The 22,826-nt window shown below is 37.6% G+C and overlaps 1 long non-coding RNA gene across 3 annotated transcripts; it reads right to left on the bottom strand.

The window, feature by feature from the left end:
* Positions 1–2,425: 2,425 nt before the first annotated feature.
* On the bottom strand, positions 2,426–21,874 carry LOC115340809. 3 transcript variants are annotated; one of them, XR_003923184.2, is made up of 5 exons: positions 21,709–21,874; positions 19,937–20,192; positions 18,328–18,374; positions 7,037–7,145; positions 2,426–3,557 (listed from the first exon to the last, which is right to left on the bottom strand). It is a non-coding gene; the product is annotated as an uncharacterized LOC115340809 (long non-coding RNA). The 3 variants fall into 3 exon arrangements; XR_003923185.2 differs by lacking the exon at positions 2,426–3,557 and having other exon boundaries at positions 6,696–7,145; XR_003923183.2 differs by lacking the exons at positions 2,426–3,557; positions 7,037–7,145 and adding an exon at positions 14,061–14,792.
* Between the last annotated feature and the right edge of the window lie 952 nt (positions 21,875–22,826).

Below are 22,826 nucleotides of genomic sequence, written 5' to 3'. Positions count from 1 at the left end.
CACCCCCTCCATGCCTGACACCTGTCTAGGACAACCATTTTCCAATTATTTTTACCAATCTGAAGTGCCACAAAGGCACAAAGACGTTTCTTTTTCAACCCCTGCCTCCTTCACCTCTTTTTTGAGTGAAGCTGTTCTTCAAGCAGAAAGCTAAAGGCTCCACATTCTTTCCACTTACATGCACCATTAACTACAGCTCATTCACAGAACAAACCACCGATTGCTTCATAATCCTTTCTCTCTTAATGGGCATTTCCAAATGCTTTTCTTTCAACAGCACTGTCTTCTGCATCAGGAAGTGCAGGCATTCACCTTTAACTCCCTGCTTTTGCAGCATCATGACATTTAATCACATCCCAAAATGGCTGACATCATCTGGGTCTTGCCATCCTGCAATCTGAAAATGTCAAACCCTGGGAACAGAAACAAAACACTAACTTATTTTACCAAAATTGCAGGGGTGAAAGAAAAACATTAAACAATAAAGTAGCAAATGCTGAGGAAGAGTTTTAAGGATTTAGGAGGACTACAGACAAACTGTTTCTCCAGTCGGTTTTCCTGATGTTTTGTTTGTCTATTTAGAGTGAAGGTGAAAAATGGTCTGAAAATAGACTGAAGTGTAACAGTGTTTAAATATTTTTGTACATTTTGCTTACATGAAAGTATCCTACAAGACATTGGAATGAAATGAGGTGCTTGCTTGCCTTCCAGCCTCACTTTGTTCTGACAGTAAAAATCGTCACAAATACATTTGATTCTACTGATTTCTTTTTGTAGGAAACAAAAAGATCAAATTATGTTACAATGCACTGAGCACAAATCTACTGTTACTGAGGTAGTTCCAATGAATAGGAAAAGCATGCAGTTGAATGGATTGTATTGTGAAAAGCAGTCCACTTAAATGGAACTAATTCCCAAATCTCAAACCAAAAATGAATTATTGCATTATAATGTTTATTGTATTCAATTTTATGGATAACTTTGCCAGATATACATTGTAAAAAGCTATTGTGTATGATAACATAACATAAATCAGTCAAATACAATTTGGACAAGGAAAACCAGAAGATGTGTGTTGTCTGTACTGAGTTTCTGTATCTTATGGACAGGGAGCTTTTCTGATTCTGATTTTCATGAAACTGAAATCTGATTCTAAACACCTAAAAGTAGCCAAGCTCAAAAATGCATTATCTTGTCCTTACTGTATATATAGGGAAAGCCTTGGGATGTAAACTTTAGCCATTAAAGTGTTCAGTTTGGATTAAGAGATGTCCCTTCATAAAGAAAATTATGACACCTCTTCCCTCTCTTACTCACCCCATTTAACTACAGGTCAAAATAATGTCAACTGAGAAAACCAAGGTTATTTTATTTGTGTATTTTATTCCTTTTTAGAAAACATGAAATCTTCAGCAATGCTATTCTGGTGCTGGGGTGGAGGAGGGTGCATTATTTGTAAAACAGTATTTTCTTTAGCCCATAGAGAATTGGTTAATTTACCAAAGATAGGTTCAGTGGTCACATTTAAATTTATGAACCAGACAAATTAATTCACCAGATTCACTTGGAATATTTAACATTTTGTACACTCCCTCCAATGATTCTACATTCACACTTCAAACTCCAGAGAATACCTGATATTCTAAAGGCACAACAACCTTCTGTAATGTATTATACCAATGAACAGAGAATTTTTAAGGAAAACTGGACCACAGTATTGGAGGGGAACTCCTGGGTTATGAAGTCCAGCAACCACATTGTAAAATTCCTTCATAATTTCTCAACTTTATCAAGCACTATTGGGTCATTAGACCAGAGCTGTTAGCCAGCAGAGCAGACTGATTTACCAGATACCCTGCAGAGTACTTGTACCACACATAGTACAAATCTCACATGCCAGAGCCATGCAATTAGCTTGCTTCAGCTCACTTGTACTAGAGGCATAGACAGGATTGTGACAGGGCTTTACTGAGCATGCGATAGGCATGACCTTATGATAGCAGAGACAGAGTTGAATGAATGAGGAAAGAATGGAATAATTTGATGGTGAATCAGATGAAGCTAAACCTTAGCAATAACTTAGGCTGCCCCTTTCCCTTCCTCCCCATGCAGGAAAGCTGCCACAGAAGTGTCATACTAGTTTGTTTGGCATAATGGCTTCTCTTAAACAGATATTGCATCTAGGGGGATATTTTTAAATCTTCCAAAGGCAAGAGTTATATCAAGAAAATAGAATAAGAGTAAGTAAGACAAAGTAACATTTTACATGTGCTTCCTGATCCTTTCTGGGTTAGGCCCATGAGCTTTATAAACGTGAGCAATAAAAGCTGGTGTTGTTGAGTATCCATATCCTGTACAATATTCTTTGAAGGAAGGTAAAACATTTGCAGTAATGGAAAAACAAAACAATACAATCTTGCCTCAGAGTATTTTAAAAATTATTTTACTGGGCCACTTGCAATGTTTCATTGCATTAATAGTAGAAAACAAAAAAGGTAATTTTAAAATTATTTCCTATTGGTCTTCATGATTTTGCCACCAAAAACTTGCTGGTGACATCAGGAATATATTTCTATTGCACACGTCTATCACCAAGCTTACAGCACTTTCTGGGGGGCCAGGTGTCTCCAGTCTGGAAGAAATTATTAAAATCTGTTCAGCTGGTTCTGCATCAAAGAACTCTGTAATTGCTTGGTTCTAGGGCTTTCTGCCATCTGAGGCTGAAATGGTAACCATCTGTTAAGAATTCCTCCACTGAGTAATTTTATTCATTCTGCAGAACAATAAGAGAAAAAATAATATTTAAAAAAAACAAAGCCCATCTTAGTTATAGCTTGTTTTTGAATGAAGTTCTGAAACATGCATCTCTCAGTGTTTCTTGTTGTCAAGTTTCTGCACTGGTTGATTGTACAGCAGAAAGAATAATTTATTTATCATGAAATATCACTACTTCATGCTAATAATAACTCACAGAAAAAGAAACATTTTTTTGTTATTATTCATTCATCAATAGAATGCCTACAAGGTGCTGAGAGCTCCACAGATTGAATTAAAGAGAATTCCTGGTATAGGGAGCATAGGATTTGAAGAATGATCTTCTCTATAAAGTAGTTTCTGTAAAATGAATGTTCACATTCTACTACTATCTAAGGTCACTTTGCCATTTAGGATAAGGTTTAACTTAAACAAATTGTGCCACCTCAGATTTAGGTGTCTAATCAAAACCTAGTCCTCTAGGTTTCTTCTGTAGTCAATACTAAGGCACAAACACATCCACAAAACAATTCACCTTATGTTTCATGTTTAAGCTGGAAGAGGTGAATCAGCCTGTGGAAGTATGTCTCCATCTATCCATCTATATACTGCAGAAATCCAACTTTGATGGCCTTTGAACTCTTTCTTTGTGCTTCAGATCTCTGTCCATAAGAGGAAGTGCTTCTTTTCTCCAACTCTTTATGTATTTTCCCATTTTTACAACTGATGCGGCCACACACAGCTCCTTAATAGAACTTCATTTTCAGACATTGACTTCCATTGCATTTAATAATGGTGAAGACCTATGAAGGAAAGATTATGTGATTAAAAATGATATTTTAATCTATATACATACAGGAACATTAATTCTATGAATTCTAGATTCTGAAAAATGCACATTTTGGGTTTTGATTTTATTGGTTTTTTTAATTGGTCCTTGAGGAATGGAAGGGAGGAGATAGTATCATTCTGTTGCCTAAAACATCTCCTGTCTTAAATGACAACCACATAAGATAACTTTTCCCCTTGAAGACCCTGAAGACCACGGGAACAATGTGAGCAGATGACTTTACAGGTGGACAATTGAGGAACAGAGAGGAACTGATCAGTGAATTAACCAAAGCTTCAAAGGATATCTAGAGCAAGGGTTGGAGTAGACTCTCACTTTGCAAATTCAGGTTTTTGCATTCATCACTGCAACCTCTTCAGCTTTTCTGCAGGGCCTTTCTTTGTCAGTTCAATACACAACTGCCAACTCTATCTCCTCACATCTGGAGAAGCCAGCACTCTGCCATCATGTCCCACGTGTCAGGCTTTTAACATGTAGCTTTATTCCCAGTTCTCCTGGTCCAAAATCTGTGGAAGAGACTAGAATGTTGGATTCTTGGAGGAAGTGACTACTAAATGATCACTTTTACAGTATTTCAGAGGAAGGGCAAAGTGTTGGAATGAAAGCCAGGAGATTGTGGTAGAGTGAAATAGAAGAGTTCCAGCTTTTGTTGCTCACCTTTATAAAGCTCATGGGCCTAATATGGAAAGGATCAGGAAGAACATGTAAAATGTCTGGTAAGTTAAAAAGTAACATTAAGTATTTTCATCCCTTCTTCCACAATTCCCTCTTACGGAAGCCTTAAGAACAAGTAGGTTGGAGGTTTGCTGTAATGACTGCCTGTCTTGCACTTTTGAAGCAGGAATTGATTTCTTGTCTTCGGCTTGTACAGTGAACAGCACAATAAGGCCTTGACTGTGAGTTTGCCTCCTTACTACTGTATCACCTAATACATTATTCCAAAGTTGTTTTTAAATTACATGCATTTTAGATATACATGAAAGTAGGGGCTTCAGTTTTAATTTGTCTTTTATCTATGCCTGAGTCATTACTGATCCCATAGGAAGACCAACTGACCATATACTAATGTGGGTCTTACTCCTGGGCCCAGCAATATAGTAACAGTTCACAGAAATCATTAATAACCTGACTTTTTTTACAACGCCTTCCTGTCATATCACTGTACCAAATTCTCTTTATTCTCCCTGGCGAAGACAAGCTATAAAAAGGAGTTTTTTTATAGTACCAGCCTCTGAGCCATCATTCATTTCAGCCAGAGCCTTGGTCAAATGCCAAGCCATTCTCACTCTTCCTCTTCTGCTGCAAGCAACAGGGGATTCAAAGTGACAGAGCACCCATGAGCTAGGAGGCACCCACAGACAGCTAAGGGGACAGGATGCATATCCTTTGGTTGCCAGTAAGATGATAATCTGCTTGTAGAGGCATAACAAAATGCTGGACTCTCATGCAGAACAGTGTTCATCTATCACTAGAGGGACAGACAGATGGCCATGAACATGTGTTTTCAATCCATGTGTTTTATGACATTTGGAAAGTGTATTTTACTGGGGATTGGGGAACTGCTGTATCCTAAAGCTCCTCTTCTTGAGAGAGCTCTCCTTACCAGAAAAGTTCAGTCTGCAATTCCTTCCCAGAGCCCTCTGAACAAACAGTCTTTTCTGTCCTGCCGTCGCTTCAGGACTCCCAGCCCTTGACAGCCTGTGAGTTGATGCCCAACCAAAGCAGAGCACTCTCAGACAGCCCACTGAGTTGTGGTTAGCCCCAGGGCTGGACACTTACCGATACAGCCTGCAGTCATCCCACCTCAGGCGAAGCATCCTCTGGGGACTGTAAACTAAGCCACGTACTTCTTTATTAATTCATTAATGTCCTTTACTGGCTCTCAGATCATCGTGGTAACAGAATTACTGTGACTATGAAAGCTGTTTTATGGCAAAAAATAAAACTGGAGCTAAATTGAGTGTGACAGTGACCATAGAGAAGAATAACATCGCTAATGGAGCTCTCGCACTGCTCAGATTCCACAGACAACACTGGGATTGTAAAACAAGACTCAGTTTGATTTTATACATAGCAACAACATCAAAACTGACAGAAACAAGGGCTGTGAGATAGAAACATACCAAAACCATGCTTGTGTCAGAGGAGTTTTGACTAATGAACTGAAGACAGGAGGTCTGAAGAAATATATTCAGTGCTAAGGTTAGTAGCAGCACTGTAACTTAGCCAAATATGCTTTTCTCAGCTCCATTTTGTTTCTAGTGAGGGAGCTGCCTTGTTTCTTTGCTGTTGTTAAATTGAGGAGACTTAATACCAAAAGGCACTACTTTATGGAACAGTATTACCACAGCAAGCAAAACACTGAATGGTTGGCACTACATTATCATGCTCAGCCCTGCCACGTCCAAAGCATGGTGTAAGGGACAATGGACCCAGGCATGCAAGGAGCTGTCACTAGCAGGTGGTATAGTGCAGAACACCAGGGTGACTTGTAAGAAGGAATCTCCCACAGCAATATGGTTGGCAACAAACCAAGATGCTGTCAGAGGTGTTTAGAGTTAGTTAACAGAAGTCACGTTACAATCCTGGTTTGAATGAAGCCTGTTGCAATATGGAGGTCTCCGTTACGGAAATTTAAAACAGCAATCATAGCATGCAAGTTCAAATCAAAGACCTGATGTACTGGAAGATGGAAGTGAGAGAAGCAAGAACTGAGATTTGGTCTAACGCATAATGTGCCATGCAAATAATCTCTTCGTGTAATCACTTTTCAGAATTCAGAGAATACTGTAAACTTGTAATAACAATTGCCGGGATAATAACCAGGCAGTTCTTTACACAGGACATGGAATAAATTATCCTTTCTTTTCAACAAAGATTTAAGTAGAAAAAGATATATCCAGCAGCAATCAAACTGATTGAACTTGTCAAAGTTCAAACAGGTAGATAAAAAATAGAGAAATTAAAAGATTATTTTTCAATTCTTAATATTGACCTGTCAGTATCATCATAAAAAAAGATAAATTCCAACTTTAATAACATCCAGTCATCCGTGAACTGTGTTGGCACTGGTAGTGTCTTTTTTGGGAAGAGCAATAATCTCAAAGATTCAAACTTGGAAGTATTTGCAAAATTCTGTTAGCAAAAATATTTTAGAGCCTGAAATCCAAAAGAAAAAAAAATAAGTGAGAGAAGTAAATGTATTAATCATGGTTCTGCATGCATAAGCCTATGTAGAAACTCTAATGCAGAACACTTGTACACTTCTATAGATTGTTTAGCTGACAACTTCCCCAAGGGACATTTCCAACCCTTAAAAAGCATCCACACCCTTCAGAAAAATGTCCCTCAAAATACAGTCAGATTCAAGGACAAATCCTGTAAAAATAGTGTGCCATACACTGATGTAACTCATCATGCGTATACACTCACTGGGAGCAAGTGGAGGCATAAGTGAAGCCAGCCTGGACTGAAGTTTTTCCAGGGTTTTTTTCTTGTTTGGTTGCATGCTTCCTTTTATTCGAAGTATGGAAAGAGTAAACTGGACAGAAGAGAGAATTCTGATAAACTCCTTTCTGGGAGACCTAAAATTAATCTTTCTTTTTTTTTATACTTTTACTTTCTCGGTGTTTGAGCTTTTTCCCTCTCCTTCTACAACTGAACAGGCTTCTGCCCTCTGGAGCTGTGCCTCTTCAATGTCATGATGCCTCCAGTTGTAGCTTGCCTACCTTCTGGGAAGATGGCATAGACAAGTGGCCTGAGAAGATGCTTCCCTGGGAGAACAAGAGCTGAGGGCACCCTGCCTTGAATGACAGGGCTGACACATTCCCACAGAATCAGGAGTATCTAGTGACCCTCCACATCTAGGCAGAACCAGGGATGACACTGACACAGCAGAAAGCTGTCTACCTTACTCAGAAAAGTTTCCACCAATGTCTTTCCAAGAAGTACTTCAGGAACCAGTACTACATCTGTAAGAAGGTGAAGGGGTTGTTTCTGAGCATGCTTCCCCAAAAACCTGTAAAGGCATTTGATTTTCTTTAGTGTACTAGTTGATGCTGTCTGCTGGCGCACCAGGCCAGAACATCCATACAATTATTAAAGTTGGATGAGATTAAGCCAGGTCTCAAGATCTAAGTTTCAAACTGTACAGAAAGACCAGCTGTTGTACTTCCACAGCTCCAGACAAAGTTGTAGTATAGTGGACATGACACAAGCATTGCCTTTTCTTTGATATTCAGGAATGAAAATACTGTAACATTTGTTATTTTGAGGTAAGTGATATTTTGGGCATGTGATTCTTTATCCTGTTGCACCTCATTCATGGAAAAAGGACCTCCAATTTATTTTGAGTGTTGAGTATGTTCTGACTAGATGAGATCAGTCCCCAAAGAAAGTAAACTTAAGATGTAGATATTTAGAGAATGAGTGTTTTTAAGTTTGTTGACTTCAGACAACTGGGTGTCACTTTATTGAAATCAGTGGAGCAATTCTGATTTACAGCAGCTACAAACCTAGCTGGCTTTTACTTTTTCTGTTTATGTAGCTATTATAATGTGATAATGAAGTGTCCAGCTGGCCGTGATCTTTTAGTATTCCAATATTCTCTGCTAGGTCAGAGATTAGAAAAGATGTCTATTTTACCAGACTGTCACGGATCTAGCATGTTTAAGTGCCAGGAGGCTGAGGTACAAGCACAAGTGTAATGTGTCAACAGCAAATACATGGGCTGTTTCAGCAGAAAGTCCTCATCGTGATTTCTTTGAACCACCTCAGATAAAGCTCTAGGCTTTCTATATGGTCAACAGAAAACGATAGGTCTCTTGGGCAGGCGAATTAGAACACAGAAATGAGGAGTTCCATTTACTGTCAAGGTAGCTTAGATACTAGGATGAATAACTAGAATAAGATGATATAAATATTTCCCCAGTAGATTTAAATATTTGTGCCAAGTCTTATAATCAGTTTGAATCCAAAGGGTTAGAATTCCAATTTTTATGTGGCATGGTATGAATAAAAAATTATCTTCTGCTAGTACTAGCAGCATATGCTATCTCCAAAAGAGAAAGGCAATTAACCACTTGGGTTTTGTGACATAAGGGAATAAAATCTGAAGAGTAGTGCAAAAATCAGTAGTGTTGATGAAAAATTGATGTTGTTGCAAAAGACCCAAGAGTTTATAATTGGCTATTAAACACAGTCTGTTGTAATACCTGGAAAACTAGATAATTCTAGAGTAAATTATCTAAGTGGAAATAACTGTGTATACAGTATTCATTTGCATACTGAACAGAATGACTGCTGTTTAGATGCAGCAAAATGGCACCATATGCACTATTCATTTGCAAAATAAATGACACAATTGAATGGGAGCCACATGGATGGGAAAATAATGAAATAATTAGGATGAAGGAGATGTGAGATCTGTCATAATTTATAAAATAAGTGACAAAAATGCAAAAGTAAGTGCAATTTTGGGGAATGAGGAGTTAAAGTAATAGGGATGATATATTACTATTATTTTTAAAAAGTTAAGTCATATTGTCTTCAAGTTAGAATACCAGGTTTTGGCGTGATAAAATCAGAAGCAGGAATGTATTAGAGTAGATTTATGGAGAAACAGACATTCAAGTGTCATGGGCTAATCTGGATCCTGACACATAGATGCGGAGCACGAAGCAGAGGCTTTTCCCAGGAGAGCACAGCTGCAGGGCCGTGCTCCACAGTGCAAGGGCCCCTACAAGCATTGGGTTGCATCTGATAGAGATATAAATACTAAACCCAAAGAATTTACTTTCTAGATCCCTGGTCTCCAGAGCAAAAATTGCAATCTTGCATTTAAGTATGATGTCTTGCCATATAATAACTGGGAAAAAAACAGGAGTAGTAAAAAGTTGTCAGAAACAAGCCACATGATCTTGTGGTTCAGTGAAGTCAGGACCCTCTTAAGGCTATTTTTGACAGACACTCGAACCGCCTTTGGTCTAGTTTTAAAACTAAATATCTGTTCCCATAAATACTATTTAGATAGTCCAGCTGGGAGCAGTGCCTGCATCTGAAGGTCTTCAAAGAAGCCTAAACTGGGAGCTCACCCCTCTCCACAGAGTGTGCTCACCTCATGGTGCATTTTGCACAGCGCCTAAGCTGCAAGCTCCTTAAAGCCAGCCCTTATGGCAGTAAGAGGGCTGTGTTGAAGAAGATATTTCTGCACCCAGGAAGGATTCAGGATGGCTTCCTTCTTAACTGTTGTTTCAGTACTTCCCTAGGAAATGGGACAAAAGAGTTGTAGTTTTTCTCAGCCTGAGGAATTTGGGTTCAAGCAGCAGCAAAGTACCCTAATAACCAGGCTACAGGATTTGTCTCTACATTTACTGCATTTGCTGTTTATTGTCAAATGTGAAATACTCCTTAGACCAGGAATTGAAATGTAGGACTTATAAGGGACATGGGATTCAAAGACTACCTTATCTTCATCCCAGCCAGCCTGAGTGAATCCAAGTCTCCCACTTCTCATTTAAATGCTCCACCATCTATATTTAATGTAGTTACATATATGTTTTTATATATAATATGTTTATATATGTGTGTATATAGTATACACACACATGGACAGGCACACGTATATATAACTATAAATGATAGGGCACAGTTTTATCAGTGTCATCACCTCTCTTGTCTTGGTATTCTTAATCTATATGACTGGGACGCAAACGTGAGCAGGGATTAAACTTAAGCATGCCAGCGTTTGCAGGGTGACATTCTTAAAAATTCTTCCAAACCTTGCTTTTGTATTTCTTCAGCTCATAAACAATTTCAATATATTGTTATGCTTTGAGTGGGTCCTTAGAATCACATAGGCATTGCAATGAAAAAATATGCACAGATTAGTTTCTGCAAGGCAAGTTGCACTGTTACCACTAGATCCTGTCAACATAAAGCCAAGCCACTAGAAAGCACAGTGCGCTAATCAGATTAGTCCAGTGTCAAGTTTTCTGTGTAAAACTGCACACAAAATCAGAACAATGTGGTACTAATGTGATAGTACTGCTGTTACAAGCAAACCTATACTGCTGGTGCCATGCGAATGCTTTATACATTGAAGGGCTACCAATACTGTCATGGCCTCAAAATGTGAAGGTTTCATTAATGTGTTCCTTGAATCCCTTAGGGATTATCTTTCACTCACTGGAAGACGGTTTTCTATATATGTCTGATTTCTCACATTATTTATTTTAATTAAGTTTACCTTGAAAATAAAAATGAGAAAGTATTCCTGCCATGTCCTCCTTAATTATAAGTGTTCACTTGACACTATGTCAGTAGGAAAACATTTTACTGTAACATAGATTTTGTCACTTTTGCTAAAACTTTAAGTTTACACTGGCCATGTATGTTTTCACCTTTAATCTCTAAGTGTCAGGTACTCTGGATAATACTCCTATTTGTGGTCAGCTGATCAGGGAAACTATGAACAGTTGGAAAAGTGAACTTTGCTAAGACTTTCCATATTTCCAGGTTAGTCACTATAAAAATGAAATCACACAGAATTATGGAAACAATTTTGAACTTGCATTTCTTGTGTTCTAGCAATATTGACACTGAGAAGACTTCACCTGCAAATTACATTAAGTGCAGAATTTATATTTGCTTTGTAAAGTGCTGGAGATATGCTTCATCTCGCACTCTCTATAGCATCCAGCATAATGATGCTTTTATTCTTGCTGCCTCTAATTCTACAAAACAAATAATATCTATTATATTAACTTCCTATAGGACAAAATATATTAGCACATATTAGCAATACATGGTGTTTTGATTGTTTGCCGTCTTCTCCTACTACAGAAGCACCACAACCAGCCCCAATTTCCAAGCAAAGAGTTAAATATTTATTCTACTTGGTCAGTTTACTAATCCATAATTTGTTATTTAATTGCACAGTGTTTAAAGAACAAGATTGAAGACTCCTGCTAAAATAGTTGTACAAAAATAAACCAGCATTGCAGTGTTGTGTCCTTCATACTGCCTGCTCCCAACCTGTCCCTCACAAATGAGAAATACCTCTGATGTTGGAGGCAGACCTTCATTTTGCTTTCCGCTATGTGCTTTTCCAAGTGGGCTAGGAGAAGAGAAGAATTTGTTTTCTTCAATAAATTGCTCCCTGGGAATGGTAATGATCCCTTGGTAAGTGGAAGTTTGTTGAACAGGTATAACAATTGGGTGGAACAGAGAGAAGGATATATCTGGGATCTAGAGAAGAAGGCATAATTGGGATCTGAACTTAAATTTTCATTTTTTTCAGACCGATGACTTTCCTCTGTATGGCCCTTCAAATGTACTGTCATGGAACCACTACAGGGAGGAAAACCCTTAAAGAAATAGTTCAAAGGATTCTTTAGATTTACATTTAGCAGTTTGCTATATTAATAGCATGATTTACTTTGACTCAAGTGGGCTAGATGACATCATTATTATACTGTGGGAGAAAGAAGTAGGTTTAAGTTGGAAATAATGTTGTTCAGCATCTTATCAGCCATATTTATGAAAGTATTAAAATTACATCAGGGAAAAAAATTGAGCTGAAATCCTGAAGAATGTGGTTTTTATTACAAACTTCCATAAACCATTGACACTGAGCAGCTTTAGCATTTGGCACAACTGTTTTCTCTCTGAAATCCTGTTTATGGCAAAAGAACAAAAAAATCATGTACCATATTTTCTTCTTGTTCTCAGATTTCTTTAGATTGACTGATATACTTATGGCATATGACTGCATATATGTGCAGATGAATGTGTAAATAACTAGAAAGAAAATGAGTTAATTCAGTATTTTAATCTTCAGCTAGATCTGTTGATGTCTGAGAAAAACAATCCAGACATTTTGAAAGTACAAAAGTTACTGTACTTGACTTTCATTTAGTCTTTTTGCAAACAAAAACAAAATTGAAAGAGAAATATTTTTAGCAGTAACCTGTCTACTAAAACATGTGCAATTTTTTTTCCTTTAAGAATGAGTAATATAGTATGCCTAATTATTGACACAGTAATGGCATAGTTATATATGTTGATGAAATATAGAAGCAAAAGTAATTTACCTTTCAATACGAAATTTTCCAACTATAAGTGGTTTTAGAGATAAGTTTATGGTGCATAGCAAGGTATTTCACTGTATTTTGGTTATATTTCTAATATGGAGGTGTATTTAAAATGCTGAAAATAGCAGTATTACTGTTCTCTTATGAACAGAAATCAAGATTTTGTAATAAGTTTTGAAAAAATAGACCTTCAATAATGAAAAAGTAGAAGAAAGCACTCTTTTCAGGGCAAATCTTGGAGAATAGCTATAAAATAATTTTAAATTGGAACAGTATAATGCTGAGGATCAAAAATAACTCAGCAGAAAAAAAACCCGGTAATTGTATCTCTCTAGTGCTGTACACTTTGAAATTACTTAAATGATACACCTATTATTATAAAAAGTATTTTGAAGGTTGAGAGTGTAAGGTTAATAATATAATTTAAGTAAACATGATTTTATACTAAAATAATTTTGCTATTCTTTTTTACTTAAAATCTTCATCATTATTTTGCTAAAATCCATTGCCCTTATTTTACCAGTTTTTCTATATCAAGCCTTAGTAAAAAAGACAAAACTAAGAGAAAGTATGGAAAGAAAACAAAATTTATGGAACATATTCCCTTTTTTTGTAGCTATCTTCAAATCAGCCAGCTGTAACATCCTGATAATTAACAAAGGGGTTGGTTAGCTAGAAATGCAAAATTAGGTGATTTGATTGCAATCGATAGACCTGGAAACAATATCCTCCTCCCCATTCCAGACACATATGTATGCACACAAAGAATATACATGTGCTCTGCGACTTTGGTTCACCTCTGTTCTTAACTCCACATTTCTAAACATTTTCTGGAAATGGTTGTTGCCTTTTAAGTGAATGTGCCAGCTCCTTTGAGAAGATGTTTATCACTTCCTAACTGGGTGCCATAAAGAGTCCATGTGCAGTCATACGGGGTTTTATGCTGCTTTACTTTTCACTGCCTTGTCATTCTTGCTCAGAGCTTTTTATTTGCCTTAGCTTTTCACATTTTTCCTACAGCGGAAGTGTTTATTCATCTCCAGTTGAAATCTGATACAAATAGACAATACTTCTGGAGCCAGTTTCTGAACATATTTCTGTTGGAGATAGTTATTACTGTCTAATTAAGAGATGTGCACGCTGGTGACTGAAGGTCTTAGCTGTAATTTGTTTCTAAGAATTTTACTTTCCTGTTAAGTGAAAACTATCTATAAAGTCAATAAACTCATTAGCCTTCACATTACTATTACAAAGGATTGGAACACAGAAGTTCTGGGAATCAAGTTTAAAAGGAAATGTGAAAGACAAAAATGTTCACTGTTTTCTGTCTGGCAGTTCCAATGGAATTATGAACTGCCATTTGTGGTAACCATGACACATTTTGGTGGGGGGTGGGGTGGGGTGGGGAATCATTGATATTTCTGTACAGGATAATATCTTGGTATAGATGGTAGATGATTCAAAGTTCAGAAGGATTTCTGTAACATTTTGTATACAGGCTAGAGAAATAAGTTAGCATGTCAAATAGGGAAAGGTGAAATGTGGTTCTCCCCACTACACTACTTGAATAAGGTTATTAATGAAGTAAACAACAATACACAAAAGACACATAGAGCTTTTGTATATCGAAACATGCAGTTCTGATTCCTGTACAAGGACACATTACACCCACACTACACTCTGAAAAGGATTCTAACGGCTTCAGTCATTGAAGTATCTCTCATAGCAGGAGAGACTGAAAGAGCAGGGGCTGTTTAGCCCAGACATGAGGAGGCTCAGGAGAACCTTATCCATGTGCATAAATACCTGATGGGGGGAGTAAAGAAGAGAGAAGGGGACTCTTCTCAGTAGTGCCCACTGACAAGAGAAGAGGCAATGGGCAAAACCTGAAATACATTAGAAAAAGCTTTTGTGCTGCGAGGGTGGTCAAACAGTGGAGCAGGTTGCCCAGAGAGGTTGTGGAGTCTCCATCCTTGGAGATATTCAAAACCAGGCTGGACACAGTCCTGAGCTGACCCTGCTCAGAGGAGGCCTGACTTGACGAGCTCCAGAGGTACCCGCCAGCCTCAGCCACACTGCAGTTCCCTGTGGTGATACTGGAGGAGAACATAACAACTTGTTAAAGTTCAGCTCAGATTATCTGTGGTTAGAGTCACATAAGAAAAATCTTTCACATTAAATTTTGAATTAAGAATACCTATTGCTGATATAAATGTGGCATGATGCTCCTGTTCATTATATTTCTGATCAGTGCTTGACATATATCTCACAGTTCCTGTTTTATATTTTAATTGGTAGCAATAAGAAAAGTGGTTATTACCCATACTTAAAAAGAAAATCTTTTTAAGTCGCAGTCTTATTTGGTGTGAATTTAAAAAGCTTTTTGTTGATGTGAATGAAAGATTAACAGTAGCGTGCTTCCTTTCCTAAGAACAGTTTAAGAATATAAGATAATTAGATTGAGAAACGAATATCTATAAGAATTTTTGGGAAAGACTCACTTAAAGTTTATAAAACTGTTACAAACTGTTATTTCATGAAAAAAGTATAGTTTTAAAAAAATTTTGTAAGATGGGATGATGAAAAGAATGAGGCTTGTAGTATAATTAATAGTTCCCTCCTACAAAAAATCCAGTTTAAAACTCATTTATCAAGTGTGAATCATATGCATATCTTATATACAAAAGGCCAGAATGGATTTTCATATTTTGAGGGCTTGTTTCCATAGCCAGATTAAAATTTAATGTATAAGAGACGTTATATACTTTTTGGCTACAGTTCCCTTACAATATATTCATATTATATGCATTAGAAGAATGTTACAGAAGGATATTTTAAGTTAATAGATTTAGCAGATAAAAATAAAAATGCTGGGAGTTCATACCAGCATACAGAAAGTACAGAGCAAGCCAAATACATTCTAAAAGGAGATGATAACTTTATGCTTAGAATAGAAAAAAAATGTTGATGATATGCTTGTCTTCTGATGAAAGTGGAGAATTTCAGTTCAGACTGAAAGATTTGCTGAATCTTCTTTAAATTGCAAGTTTGGGCTCCTCTCCTCTCCTCTCCTCTCCTCTCCTCTCCTCTCCTCTCCTCTCCTCTCCTCTCCTCTCCTCTCCTCTCCTCTCCTCTCCTCTCCTCTCTCCTCTCCTCTCCTCTCCTCTCCTCTCCTCTCTCCTCTCCTCTCCTCTCCTCTCCTCTCCTCTCCTCTCCTCTCCTCTCCTCTCCTCTCCTCTCCGTAAAAATCCAGCAGTCCATCACCATAGTTTTAACTCCTTTAAAAAAAATTGTGAGAAGTTCTAAGAAGCATATCTTTGCCAGTCTTAAATTCTACACTGATATTTGCCTAAAGCGGATTTCTTAGGAAAGCAGTATCAGAAGAGGTTGCAAGTACAAAGAAGCATCCATTTTCAGACTGCCTGGGAAATGTGATGGGCCCACAGTCACATTTCAAAGGAGGTAAAGCTCATGGGAAACCAGAATTTCTGTTTGAAATGCCAGTCTTACAACTTCGAGTTATCAAGAGGTTTCTACATCAACTTGAGGTGCACCTCATTGCAGCTATTGTTCTTGTACCACTCAAACAAGCCAAGCAGGTCCCTCTCACATCACCCTGTCCAGACCCAGAAAAGTGCTGTCTGCCTGACATTTTTATTATCTCTGATCACCGACTTTGGACAGTTGCAAAGCATGTGCCATGTGAAAGTTATTTCTTTCCCTATGTTATAACTTTAATAAGGTAGAGCCTTCCAGAAAAGAAGGTGAGATTTGAATACTATAAATTATTTTGAACAGTTGTGGAAAAGCTCCTGTTAGACCTATGCACGATTGTGGAGTATTCCCTTCCTGACATTTTTTAGGCCATGTTAAAATGTACAGGAAATATAAAACTGTACTGAGCTCCTAATCATCTATAAAGAAATGTTAGTAAGGAAGAGATCCCCACATGTGGATATGCGGTCACATATAACTTTGATTGTTTCTCCATTTTCTTTGGTGCAAATTGTATTGGTGTTGGTCATTAAATGTAATAGCAGAAGCCACATACATCATGACTGATCTTATTGATGGGAGATGTGATCTCACATTTGAATTTACATTCTTACTGCTGATCCTGTTGTCAACTGAGAATCCATCACCTTGCTTTGACTAATGTTTTCTTTAATTTTAGCTAATGTATGTCACAGCTTGCATATTGAGTTATATACTGCCTTGCTGTTGTAACAGCTAACACTGCTGTTATCCTGTCAACACCATGTTTCAGAAGGAATTCCTTTGGTGAGGTCTGCCTTCAGTGCCCTGCCCCTCAAATTTGCAGTTCATCCCTGCAGAAGGTTGTCTTGCTGGTTCAGTGTCTGTGTTTAAAGCAAGACCTTGTTTTCAGTTGTTTTCATAATGCCTTCCACTTATTGAATTACTGTTTTCTTTAGGGGATGCCTTGGAAGGCCATTTGAAAAGATGTATTTTTAATAAACATATATACAGGGAGAGGGGGAGGGAGAGAGGCAGAGACCCTATACAGGTATCTAAACTTATTTTTTTGTCCTACAATACCTTTGAAGATACTTCAGCAAAAGACATTTAGTGAACTATTGTTCCATGCCATAGATTTAAAACTAAAACAATAAAGACACAAACATTTTAGGAAAAGCACTACTATCTCCTTAAATAATATTACCAAACATTTGGTATTGATTTATCCATACTGAGCAAAAATAGTTTCATTGTTCTAAATTAGTATTTACAGTATATTTTAGACCTGTTACAAGAACTGCTGAAGTGAGGAGGCATTGAGATGAGCTGAATAATTTTCTTGAAGCTTTACTACTCTTGAGTAACTTGACTATCTCACATGAGTGCCAATGCAGCCTTCATGACAGTCCACACCAGGCTATCAAGTTATTTTTCTCTCCCTCATCTAATCTACTTTTGAGCACCTGTACCAAAGCCAAACTGCCATGATGAGATTCTCAAGGTTGGAGAAGGAGGGGGTGAAAATTACTTAAGCCTGAGAATATTTTGGCACAAAGGTGGTAAGATATGTGCATAAGGCAAGATATCCTCATAAGATGCTTTGTGAGGAGCATACCAAAACCACAGGTCATACAGAAGAGACTGGGACAAATTCTGCCCTCATATAACAACCAGTAGGTTTCTTTGTGTAAGTAAGAGGAGGCTTTGGCTGAGCATTTATCTAATAGGTTAAATGTAAATACAGTCCAGTAGAGAACTGTATTTTCCAGACTAATCTGAATTACTGCTGGGAGTTAAACTATGTGTGTCCCTTTTTTATATTAAAGAAAATGTGTAGGAGAAATATAATCTAATCGCTTGCTGATATTTCATAGAGGTGGGAGTAGGAAGAGGCTTTAGGTTTCTTCAACTGTTTATTCTACTTTATTTTTCTTCTGAACATGATTCTCTCTTCTCAGGGAAACTGCTGTTGCGGATGCAGTCTTACTGAACCTCTGCCCAGTGCTTAAACCAAACTGAATCTGAGCCTTTTCCAGGAAGACTGGGAGGAGATGTGAAAATTGTTTAGAACTAAGATTAAAAAAATAAATGTGGTGTTTCTGCACTGCTGCTTTCACTTGGGATCTGAACTCAGGTCAGATGGGCCATCCTTACCACAACTCCTGAGAGGACCCAGCCAGGAAAAGTTCATTCTTCTTAGGCTGTCAAAGGAGACACAAGCATTTTATAAGTGACCTTGATGCCAAATTCATTGATCTCTTGCTCTATCAGTCCTTTAGGGCCAGATTTGGAAGGAACACCTAGTACAGCAGGGAAGGAGGAGGGGAACTCTGGCCAGGCTCCCTCCTGCCCCATAACAGGACCATGGAAACTGGATCCCTGTCTGCCAGAGGAGGGCTGGCATTTCTTAAAAGAAGGATTGTGTGATCAGCTAAAACAGAACAAACCCAATACCCGCTGCATCTCTTTCAAATGCACAAGAAGAGTTAAGAGGTACGTGGTACGTGAGGATTCATCAGTATTTCATGTGTCAGGGAACAGATTCAAACTAGACCAGACTAATGAAATAGGCGTTAAAGCATTTCACTGTCTAAAGGCAGAGCATGGTCTGTAAGTACGAACCGATTTTGCACAGTATCAGCTTATGAAATTGTAACATTAGTGTATTTTTCTGCTTACTGTTTTAGTATGTTGAAATTTTAGCTTAGATTTATAAAAGAGTTAAATTAGGCTAAAATGTGTCCTTTTTCTATGTAAAGATCAAAAGCAAAATGTTTACTAAGAGCAGAGAACATTTACAACTATTTATGATTGACAAATGTAATGTGACCAAGAAAGAGCACTTCTAACCTACCTTGTAAACTTTATTTTCACTTTCATTTACGCTGCCCAAATGAATATAGGAGGATTGAAGAGAGACACACTGTGGCAATAATGTGCAATAATGTTTATTTACAGTGAAACACGCTTTTTTTGAAATTCCTTGGTGTGTATGCAGTGTTGAAATTTTTCCATACCTCCTCAGTCTCTAATGCTGCTGCCTACTATTGTTTAGTTGTGGTAGCAGCGACAAAAGACGTATCTCTCCCTGGGTGCTGAAGAACTGACACATGGGCTCTCTCTCAACGGGCAAAGAAATGGTGAAAGGTGGCAGAGAGGGAATAGGGAGGTGAGTTTTCTGTAGGTGTCATTCCATTATAATTAATGTGAAAAAGTAAACACACAGGTGTTAGCTGGATGTTTCATAGTGGGAAGATGTAAGTTCTTATTCTGCTCTGGTTGTAGAAACACTTTCCAAATCTCTCCAATGCAATGATCAATTTTTGTGCTTCTTCCTCATTTTTGAGCTGGATAAATCAAATTTAATTCCAGCTGAAAGAATTTCTATAGACACAGAGCTCCTCAGAACTAAGGTTGTGCAATTAGAGGTTGAAGAAACTTATCTTGACTATGGATTGATGAGTCAGTTACGGATAGCAGGAGTGATTTGTAAAACATTCTGGCTAATATCTAAAGCTAACTAATGAACCTAAAGATACCATTAAAATGTTTAAGTGTAGAAGTTGTCTCCCCACTCCCCACTTGTTATCTTTTTAATGCCTTCCTATTCCTCAGCTAAATTAGTGAATTACAAGAAAGTGTCATTTATTTGTACATTTTTATCAATGCAGAATGACACCATTTTACTTTTCTTGCTCATATGCCTTAGTGTGGCCAAGTGACACTTAAATCTGTTTAGTGTCTCAGTAAAGATCACACTTACCCACAGTTTTAGTTGTTAACACAGACCATTAAATATGTTTTTGGTGTTTGCAGCATTGTTTTCAAAGTATGGTTAAGAAGACTTTCCTTCTTCAGAAAGGAGCTTCATGCCTCTAAACAAACAGAAGACAATCCCTCCTGATCCCATCCTGATCCCTTTCTATCTTCTCCTCTGCCCACTTCTGAAAAGAGGAATCTGCAGGCGTCCAGAGGAATGTTTCTTTATGATTCTGCACTGAATCCCTTTCTGTCTGCTTCTGTAGATTATAGCAAGTAAATAATTAGAACTCAGACTAAGTTAATCCCAACCATATTAGCTCCTACATCTCATTGATCTCGGTATCTAGGGCAAAGTTATTAGTGCTAGAGAGCTAATTACTAATGCATTCAAGAATAAAACCTAACACCCGTAGGTTTTAGTTTTGATTTTGAAATTAAGGTAACTTTGTACTTCTCTTTTAATTCAAAGTCCCTTTTTTGACTGTAAATTATCAAAAGGAAGAACAATACTGCTAGATCTTATTTTGAACTACAAAAGGCTTATGATATCAGCAACTCAGGCGAAACAATTGGATTTGGAAGACTTCACACAAAAATGGGTTAAACCAGATGAAAACCAGCTCTAGTGCCAAGTACTTATCTCTTAACGTATGACTGTGAATGTGACAATACTGCCTAAATAAAAAGTAGTACCTTAGCACTAGGTATCAGGGAATACTGTGGGTTTTAGAGTTAACCTAAGCTGGAGCTGGTTTGTGTAACATACAGTAACAATGCTTAATATAGAAATAATGATGGTTTCTTTTTATCCTTTTAGGTGGCTTTTAATTGTGTGCAAATTAGTTTCCAATCTAAATGAAGGTTGTTCAAGCTTATATAGGTTCTTTAAGGTGAATTTTCATGTTAAGAATTGCCAAGTCAGTGTAAATTCTTGGTAAATTCAGCATTTATAAGCAGTTCTGTCTGTCCCATGAATAGCTGGCGACTATGTTTGTTTTCCACACTTACCTTAAGAGTGTTAACTCTGTCTCTGATTTTAATACATACTGTTGGCATATTGTGAAGATACAGCTTCTTAAAAAAGACACCTTATTATTGTGTCACCTTCTTTGTGTCTACATTTTTTTGTTTGTAGATATCTGTGGACCGTTTACTCCCTTCAGCTGAATCAACTATTGATCCCTGCTTTGGAGCTTATGCTGTCCTAGAGGGGCTCATAATTTTATCCATAATGGGCAAAAGAGAATGAAAAAAGGGTTATGGTTCTCATTTTATATATATTAGGGGCTGGAAAGAAGCACAAGTTGTATAGCATGTAGAGAGTATTGCTCATATCTGTAGATTCATACATATGGTACTATTCAATTCCTATTCATGATGAAGACTGTTCCAAATTTTATTGAATTTCTAAATGAGTTCTCCTCTATCTCTAGATGGTATTGAAATCTCTATCAGAACCAGACCAAGCTTCCCTTCTTTCCCAGATGTAACTCACTTCAGAAGACATAGCCAAGAATGCTTTCTTCCAGAATGAAAATGTGTTTGTCCTACTAGGATGGATTTCATTTTGTTTTCACTTCATGGTCCTATTCCACTTTGAGCTAAGTGTGTTTTTTCCTGATTCACTACTAGCAGGCAATGAGACTCTTAATTTCATATGCAATTTAAACAACATTTACCTCTTTCATGCCTATATGTGGAGATCTACTATCCTCTGCAGACCACCAAGCAGAACATTATTTGGAAAGACAGTTTGCAGAAGAAATCCCTTACCTGTGAAATGGTCTGTTTCCAAGCTATAGAGGTGTAAAATGAGACAGCAAGAGCCATCTGTCTTTGGGGAGTCTGGTGTGTGCTGAACAGGCAATAAACAGAGCATCAGTATACCACCGTAGATTCTAGGAGGTGCATATGTCCTGCCTGCTCTGCACAGACCTTGTCCTCCCATCTCAGAAAAGATATAAGAACTGGATTAGGGTCAGAGAAGGATGTCTGAAAGTCTGGAAGAGCTTCCATGCAAAGAACAGCTTATGTAGACTAGGACCTGTCAAGCTGTAAAAGAGATGACTGAGGGGCCCTAGCTGAAGCCTGTAAAACTGTGAGAAGAAGAGAGCAGAAGTGATCGTTCCTGTCTTTTCTAGTACAGGGTCAAATGAAACTAGCAGTTAACAGGCTAAAACTTAACAAAAGCAGACATTTTATATATCAAGTAGTCAAGCTATAGAACTACTCACCAAAAGATATCACAGAGTCCACTAGTGACTGTGAGTCACATACAGCGGGTGAGATATACACTGAGTGGTACGGATGTTAATTCCAGCTTGTTAAATTCTACATGGAGTGACACTGTCCCTGTGGAGATATCTGCCTGCACCAGGAAATCAGAACATATTTAACATAATTGGCTGACACTGGGAACTTGGCTTACCTAGTTTCTGCCCATGTGCTATCTGGCTTTGGTAGTGCTATTCAGTTCCTCAGAGCTCTGGATGCTAAAAAAATAAAATCAACTCATTAAAAAACTTAAAATAGAGGTTTTCTTTTTTTCATTCTGCCTCTACCAATTATCTCATTTGATGAAAACATTGCATAAAATGAAACCTTGTCATAAAATGATTGTTTAATCTTGTATATCAGCAAGTAAATACTAATGTTACAGGACCTATGTCCAATTTTTAATCACAGTATTTCTTTTAACACTTTCATTCATCTTCTGGCACTGCTTTATCCAACACATGTCTATGAGTCACTCCTTCTGCATGGATGTAAGAGAATCTCTCTCGCTAACTGACATGAGATCTTCATTCCTTGCTGGTGAGATAAACCCCTCCCTGGAAAGCAGTATGGATGAAGGTGAAACTCACATTTTTCTTGGTTTTTTTTTCTGCTGG

Source organism: Aquila chrysaetos, chromosome 4 (genome assembly GCF_900496995.4).
Source record: "Aquila chrysaetos chrysaetos chromosome 4, bAquChr1.4, whole genome shotgun sequence".
NCBI lineage: Eukaryota > Metazoa > Chordata > Aves > Accipitriformes > Accipitridae > Aquila > Aquila chrysaetos.
The sequence above is the reverse complement of the archived record's forward strand: the minus strand, read 5'-3'. Positions and strand labels throughout refer to the sequence as shown.